This window comes from Rhodnius prolixus, unplaced genomic scaffold (assembly GCF_049639745.1).
Source record: "Rhodnius prolixus isolate KJV_2025 unplaced genomic scaffold, Rpr scaffold_7, whole genome shotgun sequence".
NCBI classification, from domain to species: Eukaryota; Metazoa; Arthropoda; class Insecta; order Hemiptera; family Reduviidae; genus Rhodnius; species Rhodnius prolixus.
Window position 1 is genome coordinate 15,549,774 of NW_027411582.1, and position 24,803 is coordinate 15,574,576.

Below are 24,803 nucleotides of genomic sequence, written 5' to 3' on the forward strand. Positions count from 1 at the left end.
TTATATTTATAACATTTAAAAATAATTAATAATATAATTTATTAATTTGAGGAGAACGAAATATTACTAAATTACTGCGTTAAAATGTTCCGTAAAATGGCACTCGTAATTTATTTTATCAACAACTGCTAGGCATCTGATCGATTATTATGCTCTCTAAATGAATATAAATCTACGCAATCAAGGATAATTAGATGGTATATAACTGAAGTAATCAATCATGTAGAAATAAGTATTATTCATATAGTATAACTAGTGAAAGTAGAACATTAGATTGCTAAGTTCTCAAAAGAACCGTTAAGTCAATTATGATTGCCATTACAGGGTTAAAAGAGTAACATAACCTGAACACAAGTAGAAACGCTTTGTTTATAAACTTCAGCTTATTGTCTAGCAGCACTAATTTCATGTGTAATTGGTTCTCTTCTTGATTTTTTGCTTATTTTAAAAACAGTTCCGCCTCCAATACTGAAACAATAAAGAATACACCTTTTTTTTAGTTAATTATTTGTGGAAATTTTTTTAAATCAGAAGTACAACTTCATTAGAAGTACTGCTCTGTCATAAATTCGATTAGATTAAATTAAAACTTGAATTGGGATGAATTACACAAGCATTGCTGCTGAATGGTGATTGTTGTGCGAACTATTTACAGGTAAGTAGAAGAAAAATTCTCTCATTTTCCAAAAGTCCAAGGTTATTTTTCTCACCAATAATTTTTTAATACAACCTCTCCTTGTCCCAAAGTGGCGAAAGAATCATATCGCAAAAACTAGCGATTGTAACGAAAACAAATAGGAAGTTAGCATGTAATTTCAGAGTAAAGCATCGGTACATCCTTTGAGAAAAATGGCAAAATCTAATGTGTAAAGTGGCACAATTTGTTCGATTTTAAGCAAAAAGCTGAGTAAGTGTCGGTGGTTTTCGATAGCTACACCTTAACCCTAATCGAATTAATCTGAAAATTCAGCGACTTTCAATTTCTGAGTAGGACTGCAACATCTACAAATATCTTAAATCACAAACTCAGTGAGTGAAAGACCACTTTATACAAATATCTATTATAGACTCAGGAGGTTTCAGCACAGTTATTTACGAGGACTATTCAATTTCGAATATATTATATAATCGCAATATTTAATTAAAAAGTAAGTTAGATCCTGCAAATAATTTCTTTTCTCAAAACCCGATTTGACAAGAAACAATGCTGTTTTATGAGGTGTAAGGTTAGTGAAACCTTCTTGTGAGTAACTCAGTGTTACCCGAGAATAGTTACCAGAGTTTTCTTTTTTTGTTCACACTTACGAGAAATCAAAAAACGAGTTTAAAAAAATAGTAACCATTTTCAAACATTCTAAATGTCAAAAGATTACTCATCTATCAACAGCACAGGTAATAAGTTATAAGCCTAGGACAAACCATTGACACCTGAACCCACGAAAATTCCAGAAATGGAGCCGTAAAAAATTAACGCTTTTATCATTATGATTTGTTAGATGCCACCTTCAGAAAACTGTAATTACTATATAAAATTGAATGAGACAATAATGAAATATAATGTTAGACAGAAATTATAGATAATGACATAAAAAATGATAATACGTAGAGGACAATGTACAGCTTAGAAAAGTAAGATCTTTATTTTTGAATCCTTCAAGGTAGTTTAGTTTAAACAAGTCTAGAGGTGGGTGTTTTGATTTTTTTTTAAAAATGAACTGTAATGAAAACAATCCGCAACAATATGTAAATCCAACCTGTCAATTATGACAAGACAAATCGTTTTATATCTCCATTAATATCTTCATCCGGACCCCACACAATAAATAATAAAAAAATTGACATTCATCAAGTAAGCTGGTAGTTTTACGTGAGAAGTAAGCTAAGTAATAAGACTAATATAGACTTTATACACATTACTTGAAGGATATAATTCGTTCAAGTAGATTTATGTGAGATCAGAGTATAATTCAATGGCGAAAAATTGCAGGAAGCTTTGCAGATGCTCCGTTTAAGTTTAATCAGGAATACGAATTTTAATAAGACTTAGATTAGATTAGATAATAGATGGGACGGGACCTACGCCCCACGGCACCGCAGCCACAAAAGACTTATTGTGCCAGCCCCTTCTTAGTTCTAGTAAGCGAACCCTCCCCTCCTAAAGAGGTTGAGGACCTTCCCTACTAGTTCTTTTTGCGCTACTATCTTCTTTGGGCTCAACGTTCCAAAGGTTTCACAGTGCAAACGCTCGATTGCAACGCAATCGAACAGCAGATGAAAGGCGGTTTCCTCCTCTTCCTGACATAATCTGCGCAATGGTTCCGAGCTAATAAGCCCCCACCTTGCGCAGATACTTCCTGAACCTACCGTGCCCCGTGAATAGGCCTGTAATCAGAGTAATCTGATTTCTGCCCAAACACAGGGTCTCTTTAGTTCTTTGCTTGCACAGCCAAGGCATCATGGTCTTGCTGTGTTTAACCCCAGGACACAAAACCCAGTTCTTCTCGTGCTCTCTCCAGAGCCAATCTCTGAGAGCCGCACGAACCGAACCCCTGGTGATCCCCAGGACAGGCCCCGGGCCGATGAAAGGAGTATTAGCTCCATTCCTGGCCAGATGATCAGCTTTCTCGTTCCCTTTAATCCCTACATTACCCGGCACCCATTCCAGCCGAACTTTATAGTACCGAGCCAGTAGTTCTAGGGCCTTCCTGCATTCCTAGACCAGGGAAGAGGTCATTCTGGAGGATACAAGTGCCTTCAGTGCAGCCTGGCTGTCCGAAAAGATACGAATCTCCCTATTTCTAGGTTCCATCCGCAGGTTTTCCTCAGCACAGGTTTTAATAGCAAAGACTTCGACCTGAAAGACGGTGGCGTATCTCCCAAGAGGTCTCTCAATTAGTACCTCGGGTTTAACCCCAGTCCTCCAGACCTAGTCCCACAGTCGATCTAAATAAGAATTAATTCATTTTACTGAGTCGAATTCCATTTTCTTTATTTTGATGATTTTTCTCGAAGACTAAAGTGGCACGTATTCTTTGAATTCCTAAATAATTATACTTAATTTATACTGAATGCTTGGGGAAAAAAATCTTGAAGTATAAATTTTTTTAATGAATAGCATATACGTTATACCTACTTTTAAAAAATAAATAAATAATGATGATATCGCCATTTTAATCCTCTTTATCAATCCTGGGTATTAAAATCCCTAAATTATTTATTAAACGAACGAAAATAGCACTCATTGATGTCACCATTAAGAACTTAGAGGAACAATCATGAAAGAAATATCTTTCGAGTTCCTAATTCTCCATTTTAACATTAGTAATGAAATAATCTTTGTGAAATGGAGTCACAAGATAAAGATATATATTACAACTTAGGCGTTCAACTTTAAAGTATCCTTCTTTTTCCTAGAGGTCCCCCCTTTCTTGCTGGTTATCATTAATTTGTGCAAATTATATAGTGAATTCGCGTAATTTTTAGCCCTTTTACAATTAATCAGGCGTCTCCTTTGACAAAGCTCCATGTTTTAGCTGGTCAATGAAATTCGTTGAAATAGATAAACTCGTGTGTCTTGTCGTCTTAAGATCATTTAGTACTGGTTTATCGCCTACTGGAGATTAATCTAAAGATAGCAAAAGTTTTATAACGAGTTTGTTGCTTAATTATTCAGCAGTGCAGAAGAAATGAACGGGGCTGAATTTAAACATGGCCGTACTTCTCTTGAAAGATAAACCAAGTGAAAGATGGCTCAAAAACTGCACAGGAGGGAGAAAATTGCAAAAGTACACATTGCAGTATTGAACGTTCAGAGTTCTAGAAAATACTGAAATTACTGCGATCCTAAGTTGTAGTTAATTCCTTCAGCGCGAAATGTTAAAGCCGATTTGTGTGGACAAAATTTTGTTTTTCCGTTCTTAATTGCTATTCTTTCTCATCCTTTAATGCAAATTTTATTATTAAAATTGAAATCAATATAAAATAAAAAGATAAAAATAAATTATGGAGTCAATATGACTCCACATTGGCAATAATTGGCATTGGCAATGCAGTGTTAGGATATGGTTCAATGCTTTCAACTAAAAATACTCCTTCACTACTACAACTACTGATTCCTAGCTAGCAACGAGTTCTTGTTCTCTTCAAGTTCAAGATACCGCTGTGCCTAATTTCATGTCTCAGTTATCCAAACTTTGCGGCAACTTGCGTTTGTAAATCCTCCAAGATAGTTAAAGCGTTAATGGTCATCTAATCTCCTTTGTGAATTACCTGTATGTACACAGTGAGTGCAGTGTAATGCTCTTCTTTGGAATTGCTACTACAGGATGATGCATTTCATGTAACATGGTATCACCTATCACTTATTGCACCAGTGTACTGCACTGTAAAAAATTAAGTAAAGAAATTATGAAACAAAAATAAATAAATAAATAAAAAGTTGTAGAACATAACAATTACGCAAACCAATAAGTGATGACTAACAGTTAAATGCTGGTGAAAATATCTACATCATCGTGTGTATTGCTACAGAAAGATGTGTGTCTATAACTTCCTGCATTAGAAAGTGTAACACTTGCAGAGGTGAGATCAACTTGGCAGTGTGTTACCAATTCTTTTGTGTACCCTTTATAGTAGGGTGAGATTTCATTCTCTATTGATGCAATTGATTGAAGCAATATGCTATAGAAAACCAACTTTAAAAAAAGTAATGATTGAGGCTTTCAATTATAAAATCAAACTATAAGAAGGAACTCTACCCTTCTGAAATAGCATGCTAAGTGTTTTGTAGATTTTGTTATGCTATCTTAATTTCTCTTTGAATCAATTTTGTAGACTCATCAGTTGGTGATCAAAACCTGTAACAAAATGGTTTAATTTTAGAATTACAAATAGAAATAAAGATGAAAAGTTATCTACACACTTGGTAACGGGTGTTTTTCTACTGGATAATGAGGACAGCTGTTAAATTAGGAATGTAGTTTTCAACTGAAGAAGGCGTGTATCTCGGACGGGATGGCACATTTTGAACGCTAGGGTATCCGGAAAGTAATGTCGCTTTCTTACATTAAATTCGAACGAATAAATGTTTAATAAGTCTTTATTTTTAATCAATAATATAATCACCCTCGTTATCAACAACCTTTTGCCATCTAGTGTACAAATTTTCAATCCCAGACCGATAAAAATCGATTGGTTTTTGAGTAAAATCTCTCGAGATGGCATTTTGGATATCATCCAAATTTTCAAATTCAAAAGCCACTAAGAAAATGTTGTAGGAATCGGAATAAATGAAAATCCGAGGGTGCGATATCGGGCGAGTATGGTGGGTGAGGCAGTACCTCCAACCTCAATTCATTAATTTTTTCCAGGGTTCGCCTTGCACAGTGCGGTCTTGCATTGTCGTGGCGCAGAATGACGCCCTTTCTATTGACAATCGCCGGATACTTTTCCAGATTAAAGAGATTGGTTCACTCGATCCAATTGTTCACAATAAAGGTCTACATTAACAGTTTTGTCCAGGTTGCAGCACTTCAAAGTGAACAATTCCGCGAATACTCCACCAAAAACACAGAAGCGCCTTTTTTTGGGGGATGTAAACACGGCTTTGCAGTACTTCGTGGTGATTCATTTGGAGAGAGTCACTGCCTTTTGCGTTTTGGATAATCATATAGGACCCATTTTTCGTCTCCAGTGGACAAACGATCAATAAAACGGTTCTGTATGGTGCCGTTGAAGCAATACGTTGCAAGTGATGGATTGGTTGGCTTTGTTCTCTTCGGACAGATTATGGGGGACCCAAACACAAAGACTTTAAATGTTCTTGGACGGTCGGCAAGGTTGGTTAAGGTTGGTTTGACAGTTCCTCGATTTGTTTGACATGGATTTGCTTCCACTTCTGCCCTTAGCATGTCGTTGTCTAATGTTGTTGGTCTTCCTGATCGATAGGAGTCAGAGAGATCAAAATTACCCGATCTGAACTTGGAAAACCATCTTTGGCATTTAAGAACTTCTAATGCACTTGGATAAACATCGCAAATGTTTTTGGTCGCAATCGTTGCGTTACTACCCTTGCGAAACTCAAAAAGCGTACAATGCCTTATATGCTCTTCTGGTATTTGGCTAGCCATTTCACCCCTAACTGCAAAAAAAATAAGGAGTTTAATACTGAATTATTTAGAAGTGAACAAGTCACAATAACCTTAAATTGACTTTGGCGCTCCTTCGAGATACACAATGAGCTGACAAATGACAACCAAATTTCGACATGCGCAGAAACATTACTTTCCGGTCCCCCCATTATTTGAGGATTCTTTGAAGTCTAGCCTAGAGTAATGTGCTAAACGGTTTAAGCATAGAAGTTAGATGGCATAAGGAGTTTTTTTTTGACGTGGAATACGTCTTTAAATTTGCTATCATATGGAGGCAATCCAAAAAACCTAATGATAACAAAATCGGGGGATACAGTTTGGCGTTATAGTTTCGAATCTACCGTCTACATCCAAAATTAAATTAGACCACTGCATAGCTAAACGATCAAAGAGTTCATTACGATAAGCGAGGACTGTGACGCATCGCGCGCGGTGTAGAGGAAAGCGCCGCCATTTTGAGATGTCATTTTGCTGCGAATCGAGATTTGCAATTAGTATAACTTTTGACTCGGAGAAGCTACAATGTTCGTTTAAGTTTTAATCGTCAGCTGTCGTCACAATCTATCGATTGTATATAAAACTTAGTGTAAAATAGTGACAGTAAATATAATAAGGTGTTAGAATAAAAAAATATTATCAAAAATATATAATGTCGGCCTATACGCGTCGAAAAGCCAAAACCAGATACAGAAATCGTGTACGATTGGAAAGGGCTTCTCAAGAACAATTGAATGGTATTAATAAAACACCATATGACCGAGTCAAGCTGTGCCGGGAACATAAAAGAATGAATGCGGCCGAGCGGATCAACGTCGGTGTCCAGTACATCTGCAGCTGGGGCGATTGAAATTATGCAAGTGGATGATGAAATCGCTTCTACATCGACAACGGACTGCATAGGCATAGATTATGTTCGATCGTTGATTTGTTTCCTTGATTTCATCCTAAATACATAAATAAAAAATATTTTATATACAAAATATAACCCGTTACGTAAACGCATTCAAGGTACAATACACGGCCGTGTCCATGACACAGCCACTGTTTTTTTTAAGTTGTTATTCTTGTAAGGAGTCCTACTTGTGTTAGGTAGAAGGTTTAAAAAAATCATGTCAATCTTGTTAAAGACGCTTTAACGTAACTTATTACAAAATTTGCGTACATCTACAAGACAGGAACTGATTTAAAATTTAATTTATTTAACCGAAAAATACGTGTACTTTACTGAATATTAGATCAATTTTATTTTACTATTTAAATTAAACTAAACGAAAATCATACTAGACTAAATGCAAATAATAAGGACTAAATTCTAGGAGAAATGTAAATTTGAAAGAACACACCCAGACATCAAACATATCAATCTCCCCGCTCGCTAGTCATGCTGGACTAAAAATCCCTGTCGCTTTGTTATCGCTACCATAGTCACGATCTTGCCATTACCAAAGGTCAACTATAATCTTTTTATTTTTTTTTTTATATACACACTGCCATTTTGTATGAAAACTGTTCAGATTAAGATAAATGTAACAGTGAAATGAATAATAAAAAAAAAAGTTAAATGACAGTTGATGGCGTTCATGCCTACAGGGTATCGAGTGTTAATTAAATAAAATAATTTTGGAGTCGTTAAAAAAATATTATGGGTTTTCTTTATTTATTTTTAAAGTAACCTTGATTTTTTTGGGGAATGAACTTTTATTTCTTTATTTTGTTAATTATTCAATATTTCAAGGCTTGAATTTCGCTTTATTTTGTCTTTTACCCGTTGCTTTACTTTTGTAATTAGTGTGTAATTTAAGGTTATGAATTAGATATGTAGGAAAAGCATAAAACATTACTCCATTATTTTAAAATGGAGGAAATTGTTTGAAGAAACTTGTCCATAATATGACGCAAAATGTGCAAATCATAAAGTTCACTAGATTTAATTGTTTTTTATTTTGTTTCCACGTTCATGAACCAAAAATACATTGTTCTAAAACTACAAATGTATGTTTTAGCAAGAATCTAAAGTGGAAATGAAATGGTTGGTACAAAGTGAGAGACAAGAAATCCTTTCCCAAAATTTTAGGAAGAGAAATGTGCCAGAAAAATCGTAAATATAACTAACTTAGTTTTAAGATATATGTCTTAAATGTCTTAGCTCTCTTACACGTGTACAGAAATACGAATCCATTGGTTGCCTGCATTCTAAAAGTAGAGTGATTCATTCCTTGAAGTTTAATGTGTACCCTCAACAAGGAGCGTCTCTCCAGTGCCGTCTGTTTAATTAGACGTACGAGTCAGCAGAGAGAGAGGTTCCTGGATAAAGTTTTAAGAGAACGACTTTTTAACGCCGAAGCGTTAACATACTGGAGGTTAGCATACTGGACTCCCACGCGGAGGTCCCGGTTTCGAATCCAGCTGTTGACCCTTAGATTTTCTCTTCCTAGGAGCTTCTTACAGCTCACTGTCCATCACCGAACGCCAATAACCTTAGATGTTGACGCGCCTTAAATCATTAAAAAAAAAAAATAATAATGTAATAATAATAGGTAAATGCTTTATTATACCTGCCAAATTTTATCCAAATCGAGCTGAGATTTAGAGAATTATTACCAATTTATAATTTTGGAGGGGGCCTAACTTATGTGGGGCTAACTCCTTTCCCATTCAATATTAGGATTGTTCAGAAAAATGACTAATAAAGAATCATAATTAAATTGTTCTATTAGAAAGGCTCGATAACGCCAAACTTCAAGAGTGTATTCTGCCAACCGTACTGTCCATTCAGTTGGCTAATAACCTAATAAAGAGGCTATACATTGACAGGCTTGTGTTCACACATTCTGGTCTTTCAAGCAGACTACTTTTCGCTCTCAGTGAGTCTCTTCTCTCAGTCAATCTAAACAATGGGTTACCAAGGGGGAATCTGCGCCAAAAAAGGCGAAGACCGTTCCTTCGGCCGGAAAGATTATGGCGACTGTCTTTTGGGATTCGCAAGGAATAATCCTCATCGACTATTTGGAATAGGGTAAAACTATTACAGGTGCATATTATTCATCGTTATTGGACCGTTTGAAAACCAACTGCAAGAAAAACGCCCACGATTGGCCCACAAAAAAGTCCTTTTCCATCACGACAACGCACCAGCTCACACCTCAGCAGTTGTGGTCGCAAAATTAATGGAAATAGGGTTCCAACTCGTTTCACATCCCTCCTATTCTCCAGACTTGGCTCCCTCGGACTACTATTTGTTTCCCAATATGAAGAAATGGCTGGCGGGAAAAAGATTTTATTCAAACGAGGAGGTGATTGCAGAAACGAATGCCTATTTTTCAGACTTGGACAAATCCTATTATTCGGGAGGGATCAACAAACTAGAGCAGCGTTGGACGAAGTGTATAAGCCTAAAAGGAGACTATGTTGAAAAATAAAAAAGGTTTACCCCAAAAAATTAAGTCGTTTTTATTTTTGCACGGACTTTTCAAACGACCCTCGGTTCAGTATCCCAAAAAAGCAAAACTATGTGACAACACCCATCCTTGGGTTCAAGATCTTCATAATTTATTACATAAAAAACAAAAAAAGCAGCAGTTATATATTGTAGAAGCATTAATAAAATAATTATTACTTTGCAAACATGTTATAAAATAGTGGAACCGTTAATGGAATGCGGGTGTAAACAATAATTACATCCAAAATCAATTTATATATGCAGCCAATGTCGTCTTATACAAATATTTACATTCTCCTAACTTGTTCCCCCAAAAAAATGATTAACTTCTAGGGAGCTGTATGATTTATTGACAAATAATAAAATTTCTAAATTAATGCTTTACAAAAATTAAAAACGCTGTTTTGATTTGTATCTTATAAAACACTTGTTAATTTATTTTAATTTTATTCCTTTCAAAGGCACTTAACGCCTATTATCATTATGCCTCAAGCGTAGTTTTGGCATTGAAATATTTTATAATTAAAGCATCTATTCAGTATTGGCTATTATTCTAAAACTAATCCTTATAAAATCTATATTATACAGGGTAATCCATTTAAAACGCACCAATCGCAAATAACTTTTTAGGAAAGCGGAATTTCGAAAAAACCCACGAAGTAAACTATATGTTTTTTTTGGTCTAGTTTTCAAATTTTCTACCCCCGATGCTGTATCTTCATTTTTGGCGGAGTTACGGCCAAAAACCCGATTGAGGTTTCATAAGGACCACTGGTTTTGACAATGATTGTGAAAACTACATAAAAAATTGTGAAAAATGACGTTGACCCCGTTTCGATATCCCTAATATTTGTCGAGATATTTAAGATCAAAGTTACTATTTTATCAACTCGTGAACGGTTTTCAATATTAATTTTCCACCAGAAATACATCAGTTTTGGGAGGTCCTCTGACTACAAAAAATGTTATTTGTGACGCAAAGAACAACAAATAATAATAATTGAAGATTTTAAAAAATGTAGTGCAATGTAATGGTTATGGGTGAGTCAGGATAAATTTGTTTTATCATCAAATAAAAGCAACCAACACATCATTTTAATGTTCCCCGTATGCAAGACTTCTTGACCAATGATTGCGGTAAGAATATCTTGCCAGGGAAGGGCGGGTGTTGGTCTAGTGATCATGAGCATGGTTTTGTAAGTGGAAGATCCCCAGTTCGAATTCTGCGAATGCCTACATTTTATTTAAAAAAGTATTATAATGTATTAAGTATTATGAATAACTGAGATTCGAACTGGTGATCTCTCACTTACAAAGCCACGTTCTTGATCATTAGACCAACACCCTAGCAAGATATTCTTACCGTAATCACATTTAAAGAAGTCTTGCATACGGGGTACATTAAAATGATGTGATGGTTGCTTTTATTTGATGATAAAGCAAGTTTATCCTGATTCACTCACAACCATTACATTACACTTCATATTTTAAAATCTTCAATTATTATTATTTTTGTTCTTTGCGTTACAAATAACATTTTTTGTAGTCAGAGGACCTCAATTTTCTGTTGGAAAATTAATATTGAAAACCGATAAAATAGTAAATTTGATCTTAAATATCTCGACAAATATTAGGGATATCGAAACGGGGTTAACGTCATTTTTCACAATTTTTTATGTAGTTTTCACAATCATTGTCAAAACTAGTGGTCCTTATGAAACCCCAATCGGGTTTTTGGCCGTAAGACTGCCAAAAATGAAGATACATCATCGGGGGTAGAAAATTTGAAAACTAGACTAAAAAATACATATAGTTTATTTCGTGGGTTTTTTCGAAATTCTGCTTTCCAAAAACGTTATTAGCGATTGGTGCGTTTTAAATGGATCACCCTGTATAATACAAGTGAAGTACTGAAATGGTACATTGTCCAAAATAATGCAACAAACAAAAATATTGTTAAAAATAGTTGAACCTATTTAAAACCAGAACCTAAAATTACAAAAATATGATTTTCTTTTATTTAATTGTTACAATACTAATTGGGTATCTTCATCTATTACAATTTTATAGAATAGCCTGTATTTTACTGGATGTTTGCTTTAAAGTGTAAAAACAGATGGTAAGAATTAAGCAAAGACCCATAATGTTTTTTTCCCTTTTTCATTTGTTTAACTTATTGGTTTTTATTTTAGGTACCAAGCAGACTCAAATCACTCTGACAATTCATAAATTATGAAAATATAAATGAAACTTTCGTTAAAAATAAAATTACGTGAGCAATTTTTTTAAGTTTTTACCTTGCGTCAACACTGTACATATTCTTCCAATCTTTGGCCACCAACGTTTGGCCTCAATTTATTTTTGTAGCAGATGGATGATCTGTATAGTTTGATTGGCTGACCTTCAACCTTTCAATTGTTAGCAAAACAGAGACATTATCATTACAAGTGAATTTCTCCTAAAACATAAATAAGGTCGTTTGTATTAACAAAAGTCATGATTACACAGTATCGTACTTACTTAAAACAATCTTTACGTAATTAAAAGTAAGAATAAGACAAAAATAAGTTGACAAAGAAGTTTTTAATAATCAATTATTGGTTCTAATAAGAAAAATTTGCACCAATTAAAGAACTAAGTAAGTAGGTCATCTGTAACATCTTAGGCTAATCTAAAGAGATATTTTATTTCATGTCGTGATCCGTCTTCTCCAATATATCTAGGTCACTATTTTTAATTCATTAGACAGGATGGTATTTTAGATATTATGTCATAAGAAAAGAATTATGTTATTTTTTGAAAAAATGAAGTGGGAAAAAAGGCCACGATTTGTGGATAATAGCTAGGTGGACTTAATGTCAAGCTCAATTGTATAATGCAATTATTCATGATGCTTTTCTTATTGTTTGGCCACTAATATCTTTAAATATTATTGGTCAATTTTGGTGGCTTGCCATGCACGGATTTCAACAATAAATAACTTTTTCCACTTTTGGCCACTATTGGGCAGAGACAGGCGACGACATTGATTTGAGAGAGGTATTCGCCAAAGCTGACTGCAGATTTAATCTGTCAAGGCCGTGCGGCTATCCAGGATAATTGACCGGGCCACTGCAGGCTTAGAAAGCACATGCATTGCATAGGCTTGGCGGATGTTAAGCCTTTGTTAGGTTCTGTCAGGAGGAGGAAAAGAAGGAAATGGCAGTGCTTAAGTTGTGTCAGTGTGAGGGGCTGGTCTGGCTAAGGATGTTACTTCTCTGGGAGGAAAAACTAAGGCCTGAGGAGCTTTAAACGGACGTGTCTGGTGGGCAAGCTCTAGAGTTGGAGAGCCACAATAGATCCAAAGGGGTCGCAGTGGCGCAGGCCTTGAGGCCGCCCTAATAGAATCTTATCTTCTTACTGCTCACCACTGCAGGCTCAGAAAGCACATGCATTGCATAGGCTTGGCGGATGTTAAGCCTTTGTTAGGTTCTGTTAGGAGGAAGAGGAGGAAATAGCAGTGCTTGAGTTGTGTCAGTGTGAGGGGCTTGTCCTGGCTAAAGATGTTACTTCTCTGGGAGGAAAATCTATAAGGCCTGAGAGCTTTAAACGGACGGGTCTGGTGGGCGAGCTCTAGAGTGGGGGGGGGGAGCCACAGTAGATCCAAAGGGGTCGCAGTGGCGCAGACCTTGAGGCCGCCCTAATAGAATCTTATCTTCTTACTGCTCGCCACTGCAGGCTCAGAAACCACATGCATTGCATAGGCTTGGCGGATGTTAAGCCTTTGTTAGGTTCTGTCAGGATGAGGAGGAGGAGGAAATGGCACTGTACGTGTTTATGGGCTTGTCTAGCTAAGGATGTTACTTCTCGGGGAGGAAAAACCAAGGCCTGAGAGCTTTACCTACAGTATTAAGATTTGGGAACCACAATAGATCCTTTGGGGTCGCGGTGGCGTAGGCCATTAAGGCTGCCCAGCTAGAATCTATCTATCTATCTATCCTACAGAGAACAAAAACAAAAAATGGGCGAATCTTCTTTGAAAAGTAAAAAAGAAAACACAGAATTAAAAATAAAACAAAAACAAGATTACCAATGGCCTTGTACTTTTAAAGCGTATCTCCTTCCAAATCTCCGTGAACTTGGAGAATACAATTTACTATCAGTTAAATCTACAAGAAAGGAAGCTTGGAACGTGCAGGAAGATCGTGTTTATGAGGACGAAGACCTCGTCTAGAACTTTGGTTATTTTTTTTTTTTTGTGCTACAACTTCTTCATCATACTAACTAGAAGATTCTCTGGCCGGATTATCAAAACGGTAACATTACAAGCCAAAAAAAGAAGAAGATGAACTTATAAGGAAAACAACAGAACCCTCGTCAGTCTGTTTCTTGTATCTGTGTGCGCAAATAACAGCTACAATCACTCTAATCTTTTCTAGTAAATTGTAAGTAAAAAAAAAGAAAGATTTGTCCCAGACCATTTAGAAACTTCTAAGGCAGTGCTTCCCAACCTATGGTAGAAGTGTGCCGTGGCAAAAAATACTAAAAATGATAATGGCGTTGCATTACAATTAATTATAAGTTAAAATAGTATAACCTCATATTCCTATAATGAAATAAAACATAAAATGATGCGGAAATACCATTAGTTTCTAAACAAAACAAACCTCACTCCATCAGTTCTGCTCGGTGGTGGCCCTCCATAACAATTTCAATAGTGATGGGCAGAACGAGTCCACCTTTGGAGTCGTTGGATTTGAATCAGTTCCAGGGTTGGAATCGATTCCAACTCGTTCACTGATTCCAGTTTCTGCACTTACCCAATGCATTAGTACAAATTTCACGCAATTTACTAAAATATACACATTAAAAGTTAGCTTTCCCAGTTAATAACAAAACTATATTTCTTTAACACACATTAAGTACTATCCCTAATTTCCATTTGCTCTGATAAATATAAAATTAACAACGTAACACAATATTAACACAAAAATAGGCTAATCAAATATAAAAATTAAAGCAATGCAGTTTTGTCATTATCTAGCTTGACCCCTGGAAGATTGGAGTTAACTTGCTTCAAGAGGATTCAAGACAGAGAATTAGTAAAATATGTCACAGCTTTCGTTCTTCTTTATTGACTGTTTAGTTTTTGGTAACTTTAATCTCATTTAGAGGGGCTTTTAGTCACTTTATTTTAGTTACGGATTTTACAATTTTTGCATGAATTACCGGCACTTCTTGACATCAATAATGGGGCATTAAAATAAAGAATTTCTTTGTCATAAGATTCATTGCTACTATATAATAACATGTATAGTTAATTGTATTGACAGAGAACGGTATAGTCAGGTGTAGTGCTGCACGAGAAACGAGACAAATCTCGGTCTCGGTCTCGGTCTCGGTCTCGGTACCGAGACCGAGACCGAGACGAGACTTGGGCAACCGAGACCGAGACCGAGATCGAGACATGATATATATCTCGTCGAGAAATCTCGGTCTCGTCTCGGTTTTTCAAATATTAATTTTTAGCTACAAAATTATAAAATTGTGTTCTTTATTAATAAATAATCATTACAGGTATTGAATTAATTATTTAAAGATACAATTTTATTATATATGTTCAATATTACTACATCTATTTGACTTCGAATTACATAAGTAAAGTAAGCAAAGTAAAGTAATCGCCTATTTTTTCAGGCGAAGCTTTACGTCCAACTACCAATTAGGTGACGCGGACGGAGGCGACTAGCAAACATACTTTACTGTAAATTGCTCATATTAACCATTAAATAAAATCCAAGGCTTAAGACCGGGAATCGAACCCAGTACCACAATACACATTAGCTTCGCAGGTCTCGCACCGCTCGGCTACCGTGGCGGCCCCCTTCGAATTACATAATTTTTACACAAATTCACTAAATTCACTATTCATATCATTCATTCATTCCATTTCATAAATTTCACTATTAATAATCTAATACTTTGAACTTAGATATTATTTGAATTATATTTTAGAATTTTGGAATTAGTGAATTTGAAAAAAAAGACTATCACCTAAAAAATATTGCCACAAATTTTCGTTTTTAAGATACACTTTGCCCAAGCATTGATACATAAAAGAGCTTTTACTGAATCAGAAGTTAGAGAAGATCTTCTATTGGTCATTATAATCTTTCCGATGGCACTGAAGTTGCACAGATACTAAAAATATCTTTTGCCATTCTAGACAAATTTTTGAAGGAATTCTCAAGTGTTTTCCACCATTCTAAAATGTCAACGTCTACTGGTGCTTGGTCTAATTTGGTATAATTAATTATTTTTGTCTTCCATGCTTCGGTGATATTTGCTGATTTTTGAGCAAATGGTGCAAAAATATTGATGCAGTCGTCGTCGTCGTCAAAAGGTGAATCATCAGATTCTTTATCTTCACCAACAGCCATAACTAATGGAGCGGGAAGTTTGTTGGGAGGTGTATTTTTTATTTCACGAATCGACTTGTTATAGCAGGCAGATATGTTATTTGGGTCTTTCATTTGGCGCGTTTTTAACATCTTTTTGAAATTATATAAAGATATATAACAGTAATAGTAACATATGATGCATTGAAGTGTAAGTAGTTGTCTTCTTTTACACACACTTTCATTACCAATATATAAATTAAAATAATTATTAGAAAATAATAACATTTTTTGAAAAGATTATTAATAGCAAACCGCTTTTAATACTTAAACAAAAATTCAAAAAACCGAGACCGAGATATCTCGACGAGACCGAGACCGAGACTTGAGCGACCGAGACCGAGACCGAGATCGAGACTGCATAAAGTCTCGCCTCGTCTCGGTCTCGTGCAGCACTAGTCAGGTGAATGATTTGGTTTGTTATTAATGTTACAGGCTGCCACGAAAACTTGTATTTTTGTAGGATTGTAATAGTGTTGTTATTACAGCACTAGTTGAGCATAATACGTCATTTTCAAAATGAAATGGGAGCATTTCAGTTCCAGTGTGCCGTTTACTGTTTGGTATCTGACTAATCTGCCATGGACCAGAAAAAGATTGGGAAGCACTGTCCTTATAAAGATTGTAAAAACTCTCTACATTGTAATGATTTTACAAATTACCATGGTAAGTACAATCTACTAACTAGATTTTTTAAGAATTTTCGCAACTTAATCGAGAGGAATTACTGAGATAGTGCCAAATTTTTGGAAGTTGAGGAAACAATGAAATTTGTTTATATCAAATTGTGGGTCAGGCAAAGTTTTTTAAATAGTTTTTGTCCAAGCTACCTACGTAACTTATGAGTTTTGTTATTCTCCCAACGTACGTAAAAAAAAAAGTTACTATTTCAACGATAATCATGAATGAGCAACCAAAAAAAGGTTTCAAAAAACAATGCCTATTTCATAAGATATGAACATAAAATAACATAAAATATGAAATTGTTTTCAAGTAAATAAACGTACTGAGTAAACTAGACATGAAAATAGGTGCCACAAAATTTGCATCGACTTTTTATTCTCATTTTGTCTTCTAAAAGTATTCATTTTATGTATTCAAGACTATAAAACATCTATTTTGAATCAAAGCCAACATAATACCGTTTTAAAAAAGCATCTCTGACGAAACTCCATTACCTTTTGTGGCTACCAAACATAGTTTACATGAGGAGATTAATAATGAGGTTCGTCTGTAAGTTGGATTTAAATAAAACAAAACAAACAGAGTGGTTCCCATATTCACAATGAATGATTTGTGGTTTGGATACAATGGGAATTTTAAGCGTTGGTTTAGAATAATAGGTTCTATATTTTATTGTGTGGCAGTGAAATTATTTGTAACTTATGGAACTGTTACATATTATTGAGTAATGTATCGTCTTCGGCAAATGTATTTATAGTAGACAAATAGTGGTATTCTAGCAAAGAGTCTTCCAATTCCAGACGAGAAATAAATCTGGCCGTAATCGTGGTACAATCAAGAATATTGTTGCAAAAAAACTGTACAAATAACTAAGAGTCATTATCGGAACACTCTTCGTGACTTGCGAGAGACATTACTGCCTTTTGGTTAATAGTCGCTTCGATTATTACAATATTATTTTTTAAACTAAAAACCGAAAAAGAAGTCGTTTATGGGCATCAACATTTTTTAATCAGAGAAATTCAGCATTCGGTAATTATCTCTCTGATAAAGTAGCCTTGAAATTCGCCATTGAATTTCGAAATTTCACACGGTTAATTCCCCCTAGTGATCTCGAGCATTTACCTCAGATATTATGGTTTCTTAAGAGGTTTTTGACGGATTACTTTCTAAGATCATCTGAATGACCTGATACTTCCATTTACTTGTACAGTGGTACCTCGGTTCTCGACCACAATTCGTTCCGGAAATGCGGTCGAGAACCGAAACAATTTATCCCATAAGAAATAATGTAAACTATGTCAGTTTATTTCGTTTCTAAGCTCCAGAAATATACCGTTTTACTGGCCTAATTTTTTATATTTTATGTATCTAAACAAGAAATAAGATCTAAAAGTGTAAATATACGAGGGTCGTTTGAAAAGTCCGTGCAAAAATAAAAACTACTTAATTTTTTGGGGTAAACCTTTTTTATTTTTCAACATAGTCTCCTTTTAGGCTTATACACTTCGTCCAACGCTGCTCTAGTTTGTTGATCCCTTCCGAATAATAGGATTTGTCCAAGTCTGAAAAATTGCCATTCGTTTCTGCAAACACCTCCTCGTTTGAATAAAATCTTTTTCCCGCCAGCCATTTCTTCATATTGGGGAACAAATAGTAGTCCGAGGGAGCCAAATCTGGAGAATAGGGGGGATGTGAAACGAGTTGGAACCCTATTTCCATTAATTTTGCGACCACAACTGCTGAGGTGTGAGCTGGTGCATTGTCAAGCGTGAGCAATCGCGGCACCCATCTTGCGGATAGCTTTGTCATGTCCAAACGTTGATGCAAAATATTATGTACCCGTTCATTCGAGATGCCCACAGCACTAGCAATCTCACGCACCTTCACTCTTCTGTCATCCGTCACCATATCATGGATTTTATCAATGATTTCTGGAGTAGTAACCTCAACAGGGCGTCCAGAACGTTCAGCGTCACTTGTGCCCATATGGCCACTCCGAAAATTTTGAAACCACTTATAAACTGTTCTAATCGAAGGTGCAGAGTCACCATAATGTTTATCAAGCTTCTCTTTAGTCTCCTGAGGCGTTTTGCCTTTCATAAAGTAGTGTTTAATCAACACACGAAATTCTTTTTCGTCCATTTTTTGAAAATCACTCGACTTCCTCGATTCAAACGAATGCCAAACACAAAGAAATAGACCGATCTGGCTGAAACTTGGTGTGTGTTCTTTCAAGAGATGCTACTAACTAAACATAACCTCGATACGCGCCAGTGGTGCTATCTCTCTGACTTTGCACGGACTTTTCAAACGACCCTCGTAAAAACAACTCGGCTCATCTCGAGTGTTCGAGTTCCAAATGTTTGTTCGGATTTCAGGACAATATTTTCTCGAATTTCTTGGTTGAATAATGATTTGTTCGAAAGTCAAGTCGTTCGAAAACCGAGGTACCACTGTACTTGAAAGAGTAACAATGGGAGCTACTCTCACAGTAAGTCTCTGAATCGTCTCGGAAACTAAAAAAGATGGGCAAAGAAATCAATGACGCCCTAACAAGGATGTTGGGGCATGTTGGCGTGGAAGAAAATAAATTGGCCTTAGCTATGTCAAACTCATAGCGCGAAATCCCCTCTGAATTCTTTTTGAAGGAAAAGGAAGTCTGAAGAAGAATCACCACTGCTCCAGGACTGAGACAAGCAAGATATGTCTAGGCCAGCGTTTCCCAACCTTTTTTTGGCTCGCGTACCACTTGGTAGTACATCATGCTAATTTGTACCACTTCGTAAAAATGATGGTATTTCGTGAAATTTGTTATTCCCGAGTATGTTATTTTATTATCTTTATTTGTATAGAGATACAATGTATCTGTTGCAAAGGAGTTCAAGTTCATAATAATAATAATAATAATAATAATAATAATAATAAAGTTTTATTGAAAAACTCAAAATACATAATACATTTTAATTTATAAAAATAAAAAAAAACTTATTACGGCATGGAAATCCGTCTGCCGGGGTTTGGTTTTGAATATAAATAAAATTATATACGTAAGTACAAATAAACTTAAATTATACATTTTTAATAATTGTAATTGTAAACAATTTTGTGTTGTTGTGAATATGAAATAAACAGACCTCTTTCTTTTCTTTTCTTTTTTCTTTAAACTAGTGAGAAAAAAATTTTTTTTTTTAAATGAATGAATAGCCAAATAATACCTAATAATAATAATAATAAATAATCAACAAATCAGCAGGTCATTCAGAATTCAATATCCTAACTTATAAATAAATAGTTTAGAAAGCAATACACAATACTCTCTAAAATAATGCTGACTTTACTGGGAAATTGGAAAAAAAATTAAATTGAACATCAAAAATAAAATCAGAAATTATAAATAATTAGAAATTATGAAACTGAGGTTTTCAAAGATCAGACCATCATTTTATATCAACAGCAGCCGTATTCACTATTGAGCATCCTCCTGTACTTCCATGCACCAACCACATATTTAATCAGATTATTCCAGTTTGGGCCATTCAAGAGAGTTATAAAAAAGTCAAAAGAGAGAAATCTTTCGCCAAAGACCTCTAGACGATAAGAGGCGAGGATAGGACAGACCGCTACAAAGTGGAAAGTATCCTCCTGAACCCTATAATTACAGAGGGAACATTCTCCCTGACCATCAGGGTTATAAGGTTTATAGTTGAGATTCAGCAGTTCTCCCCTCAGCCTGATCACCCATCGCACCACTTCAATACTACTGCACACCTCACCACTATCGCTCAAATCCGCGCACCTAACTTCATGATTTAACAGCTTGTAAGTAGTGTACCGATGTGAAGCCTGCGCCCTTTCAATTTGCTTAAGATTAAAATTCTCTTTTAGGCGAGCCACGATAGATTGGAGTTTTAAATTAAGAACTTCTCTTTCAGACCTATCAAAACTAAGGGCAACTCCAGTCTGTGCAGCTAAAGTGATCCAATCCCCAGCCCAAGATACTCCCAGCCTTAGAACTTCTTCCGCGATTACTCGGGGAAATCTTGAATGGTCCATATTTAATACCTTCACTAAATAGCGACTATTTAACGCTAAGGTATAATGGAAAATAGGCTCTAGACCAGTCTCTAAGTGAAGAATGTAAGTTGGGGTGAAATTTGGCAGGGCGAATAACTTTCTAATGAAAAACCAAAGAACTTTTTCTACTGCATAAAAATACTCTGACCCCCACACTTGCGCTGCATAGCAGAGAATGGCTCGCGACACGGCATTAAATATATGAAGTTTCGACTTAAGTGGAATATGTGGTTGCATTATCGCTCTTCTCCAGACAAAGTTTATTGCAAATTTAGCTGCCGAAGACTTCTCTAAAAAGTGCGGTCTCAAGGACAACCGAGAGGTGAGTAAAACGCCTAGATACATGTATCGATCTACCACTTCAATTTCCCGAGCCTTGTATGTCCAACGCTCCCTAACCCCAAGTCTACCACCACGACGAAAAACGACCACCTTAGATTTTTCAAAGTTCAAGTTCATGTTCACTTTATAAACTTTGTAAAGTGTAAGATCTTAGTTTTAAAACTTTTAAATAATTAAAAATTGCTTACATATTTTTCTTTTCAAAAATATTAATTATTTTACAAAGTTCTTCTTTAGGATTATTATATTTGTGCCCAAATCTTCTAAACTGTATCTTTTAAGCATTCAACTGCCTGTAAGTACCAATTAAATTTAATGATGCTTACTCATTAGTCATTACAATCAGTCTCTTTAAGCAGATCTTTACTGAGTTATCATTCAAGTTCTGTCACATGATAATTCTATTAAATTTTCTTTATCTTTTATCGACATCATTGTAGCTTTTCCTAAATTTTCTTTATAGAAGGGGTTTGAAATCCAATTATCATTTGTGTTATTGGTTTTTGGAAAATAGTCCGACAATTTTGAATCCTGTTAAATGTGCTTTTATATTTTCTTATATATCTTGAGACTGATTATTGTACATATTAACAACTTTACTGTATAATATTATTAATTAAAATAATTTATAAGAATTATAGGAAAAAACTTATCTAAACGATATTTTTAAGATTTAATTTTTTTATATTTTTATGTCCGCCATTATTGATTATTTTTCGCGTATCATCAACCAGCAACTCGCGTACCACAGTTTGGGAAACGCTGGTCTAGACAATTAAAACCAGAGGAGTTAGATGCTTGTCCAGATCAAAATAAAAGCTTCGCATGCTGATTGATTTCTTTACGTGGATAGTCCGACTCAAAGAGTACGTGAAAGCAGATGGTAAATTCAACGGTAGACGGTATTGCGGTCAATTTAATTTCTAAACTGGCCGTCCAGCTTTGAAAAAATGATTTAGGTGGCTGGGAATTTACCAGGTATTTGCGGAGAATAGAATCTCCCTTGAATCGTTCTTAGATAACATTTTTGTAGAGTGATCTTAACTGGCTAAACCGTAATGAGGCAAAAATATTTTCTAGAAAGGCAGTGTGTTTTGCTCTGCCATGGTTATCTGAAGAATACAAAATTATTTCGATTAAGATTTATAGATAATCCAAGAGGAAAAGATAGAGAAAACAATAATAGAAGTAAAGCGGAAATAAATCACGAAGTCGAAATTCCTAAACTCTTTTCTTAGAGCGGACGGAAGTAAACAATTCATGGAGAGAGAAAGTTCTATCTGCTAATCGGCGATCAGCTACGGGTAAGTACAATATGTTCTTTTTTCTTTTTTTAAGCTCGTGACTGGAGCAAAACTTTACTTCTAGTTTGGCTGTACAAGAAGACGAATAGAAAGAAAGAAGAATCGTGTGAAGCAAAAACTGTTTTTTTTTGTAAACAAGGATCGTCAGTCATCTTGTACACCTCTTAGAAGACATCTACTATTTATATATATAAAGCTCTAAAACTTTGAAGAACGCAAAAGGCGAGGCTCACAGATAGTGATGAGGAGAGAGGGAAGCTTTCCCGGCCGCAGGCTATCCCACAACTGAGTGAATGTGGTATATACGTATATCTTCCATTTGGCTGAAAGAAATAAGTATCTTCACAGAAACGGATGTTATTGGCCCTACAGACCTACTTTAAACAAAAATTCAAAACCTAATTTCACCGGGTAAAAATCGAAAAAAATAACAAGTAATAGAAAAATACCAAAAAATAATATTATTTATTACTATATAATTAGTTTGTTTAAAAAGTATTAGATTCTCTCTCTGGTAATAAATTTTCTATTTACAACAAAATATAAAAAATACAAAACATAACCTTAACTCCATAGCTGACCAAATGTGGACAACACTAGCTTCCGTATAATACATAAATAAAACTCCATTTACCTTAAATGCAATGCTAATAAAAATGGAATAAATAGACTTTAAACCCATAACTCTTTTTAAAAACATCTCTATGTTAGTATGCTAGTACGATTAATGGCATGGATTTTATACTTGAATTAAAATTCCAAGCTATATTTGGTCTGCATGGTTTTTCTATTTTTAGTTTTGTTTGTTATTACTTTGTTTCCATTACATCTATAATAAAACAAAGTCTTTGTTTCTGCACAAGCCTTGACAGTGGAGATGTTTTCATTACAAAATGACGCATTGATCTTCTAGGCACTGTATTTTCTCCTCTGCAGGTAGGTTTAAAGATTGACCCCCTCTAAAAAATATGGGGAAAAAAGTATTCAAAATAAGGCTAAAATATATTTAATTCATAATTTATTTATTTGATTTATAGGACTCCACCTCCTGTCTCAAATACAGTTGGGTAAAGCATAAATTATTACAAATAACTGAGAGAAACACTTTGAGTTATATCATTGAAATAAGTTCAAAAGAAAATAGTTCATGGTATTTTTTAAGTCCTTTAAAATAAGTAAAAAGATAAACAAAGCGCCAAAATAATTCAAGAAGTAATAAAATACAAAACGTAAGTTAATTTTGTAACTTATTAACTCCTCTCTTAAAGTTAAACATTCACACAGATAACAGAATACAGTTTTCATTACAGCTCTTCTGCACTGAGTAGATCGCTGTTTTAGAGCGAGATGCGGTGGAGAGGTCTCTGATCTTTGACACGCCGGCGTGCCACAGGGCAGCATACTTGGACCGATCCTATACACCATCTATACTGCTGACATCCCTACCCAACCCCAAACCCTAATCACAACCTACGCCGATGACACCGCCATAATATCTTCCCATCCTGATCCTCTTCAAGTCACTAACATTGCCCAAGAACATCTTGAGCTCATAGAACCTTGGTGCCGAACATGGAGGAATAAACCCAACCACTACCAAATGTATACAGGTGACATTCACATTACGAAGACAGACCTGCCCTCCACTAACTATTAACAATACTGACCTACCGATTTCCACACAGGTTCGTTATCTAGGGCTCTACCTAGACAGCCGTTTAACCTGGAACCCGTCACACAAGACTTAAAAGACAAGAACTGAACAGACGTTACGCTCTACTAAGGAGACTCCTTGGACCGAAATCCTCCATGAACGTACAAAACAAACTTACACTTTACAAAACACTATTACGGACCAATATGGATGTATGGACCAGAATTTTGGGGCTCCGCCAAACCATCCAACATCCAACCTATCCAATCTTTCCAGTCTAAAGACCTCCGCAGAATCGTTAACGCACCATTCTATGTTCTCCAACCGCACCCTCCATCATGATCTCAATATTCCCTACGTAAATAAATTAATCCACACCCGATTCCTAAATTTCCACAGCAAACTCTCTGTGATCACCCAAATCCTCTGGCTCAATCACTATCCACATCGTCCCATCCTGACAATCCTCCACGTCGCTTAAAACGACGTTGGCCACTTGACATCATTGTTTCCTAAACCCCAATAAGTTCCTAGAGAGTTCCAGCGCTGGCTGGTTTCTCTCATCCCGTCATCCTGGTTGTGGCACTGAGCCAGCTCTAAGGCACAATCGAATGTTTCTTTGTAGCACATTTGCTAGATGTATTAATTTTTGTACAGTTGCAAATAAATAAATAAATAAAAAAAACTGCATTTAGTTAGCACAAAAGGTAAACTGAA

At 35.4% G+C, this 24,803-nt stretch overlaps 2 long non-coding RNA genes across 2 annotated transcripts; one reads left to right on the top strand and one right to left on the bottom strand.

Annotated features, from left to right (window-relative positions):
- Window positions 1-343: 343 nt before the first annotated feature.
- On the bottom strand, window positions 344-23,798 carry LOC141446548 (uncharacterized). The gene is made up of 5 exons (XR_012453783.1): window positions 22,996-23,798; window positions 11,886-12,046; window positions 4,483-4,856; window positions 4,270-4,382; window positions 344-468 (listed from the first exon to the last, which is right to left on the bottom strand). It is a non-coding gene; the product is annotated as an uncharacterized lncRNA (long non-coding RNA).
- LOC141446549 (uncharacterized) lies at window positions 465-11,896 on the top strand. The gene is made up of 3 exons (XR_012453784.1): window positions 465-655; window positions 8,153-8,247; window positions 11,781-11,896. It is a non-coding gene; the product is annotated as an uncharacterized lncRNA (long non-coding RNA).
- Window positions 23,799-24,803: the final 1,005 nt, after the last annotated feature.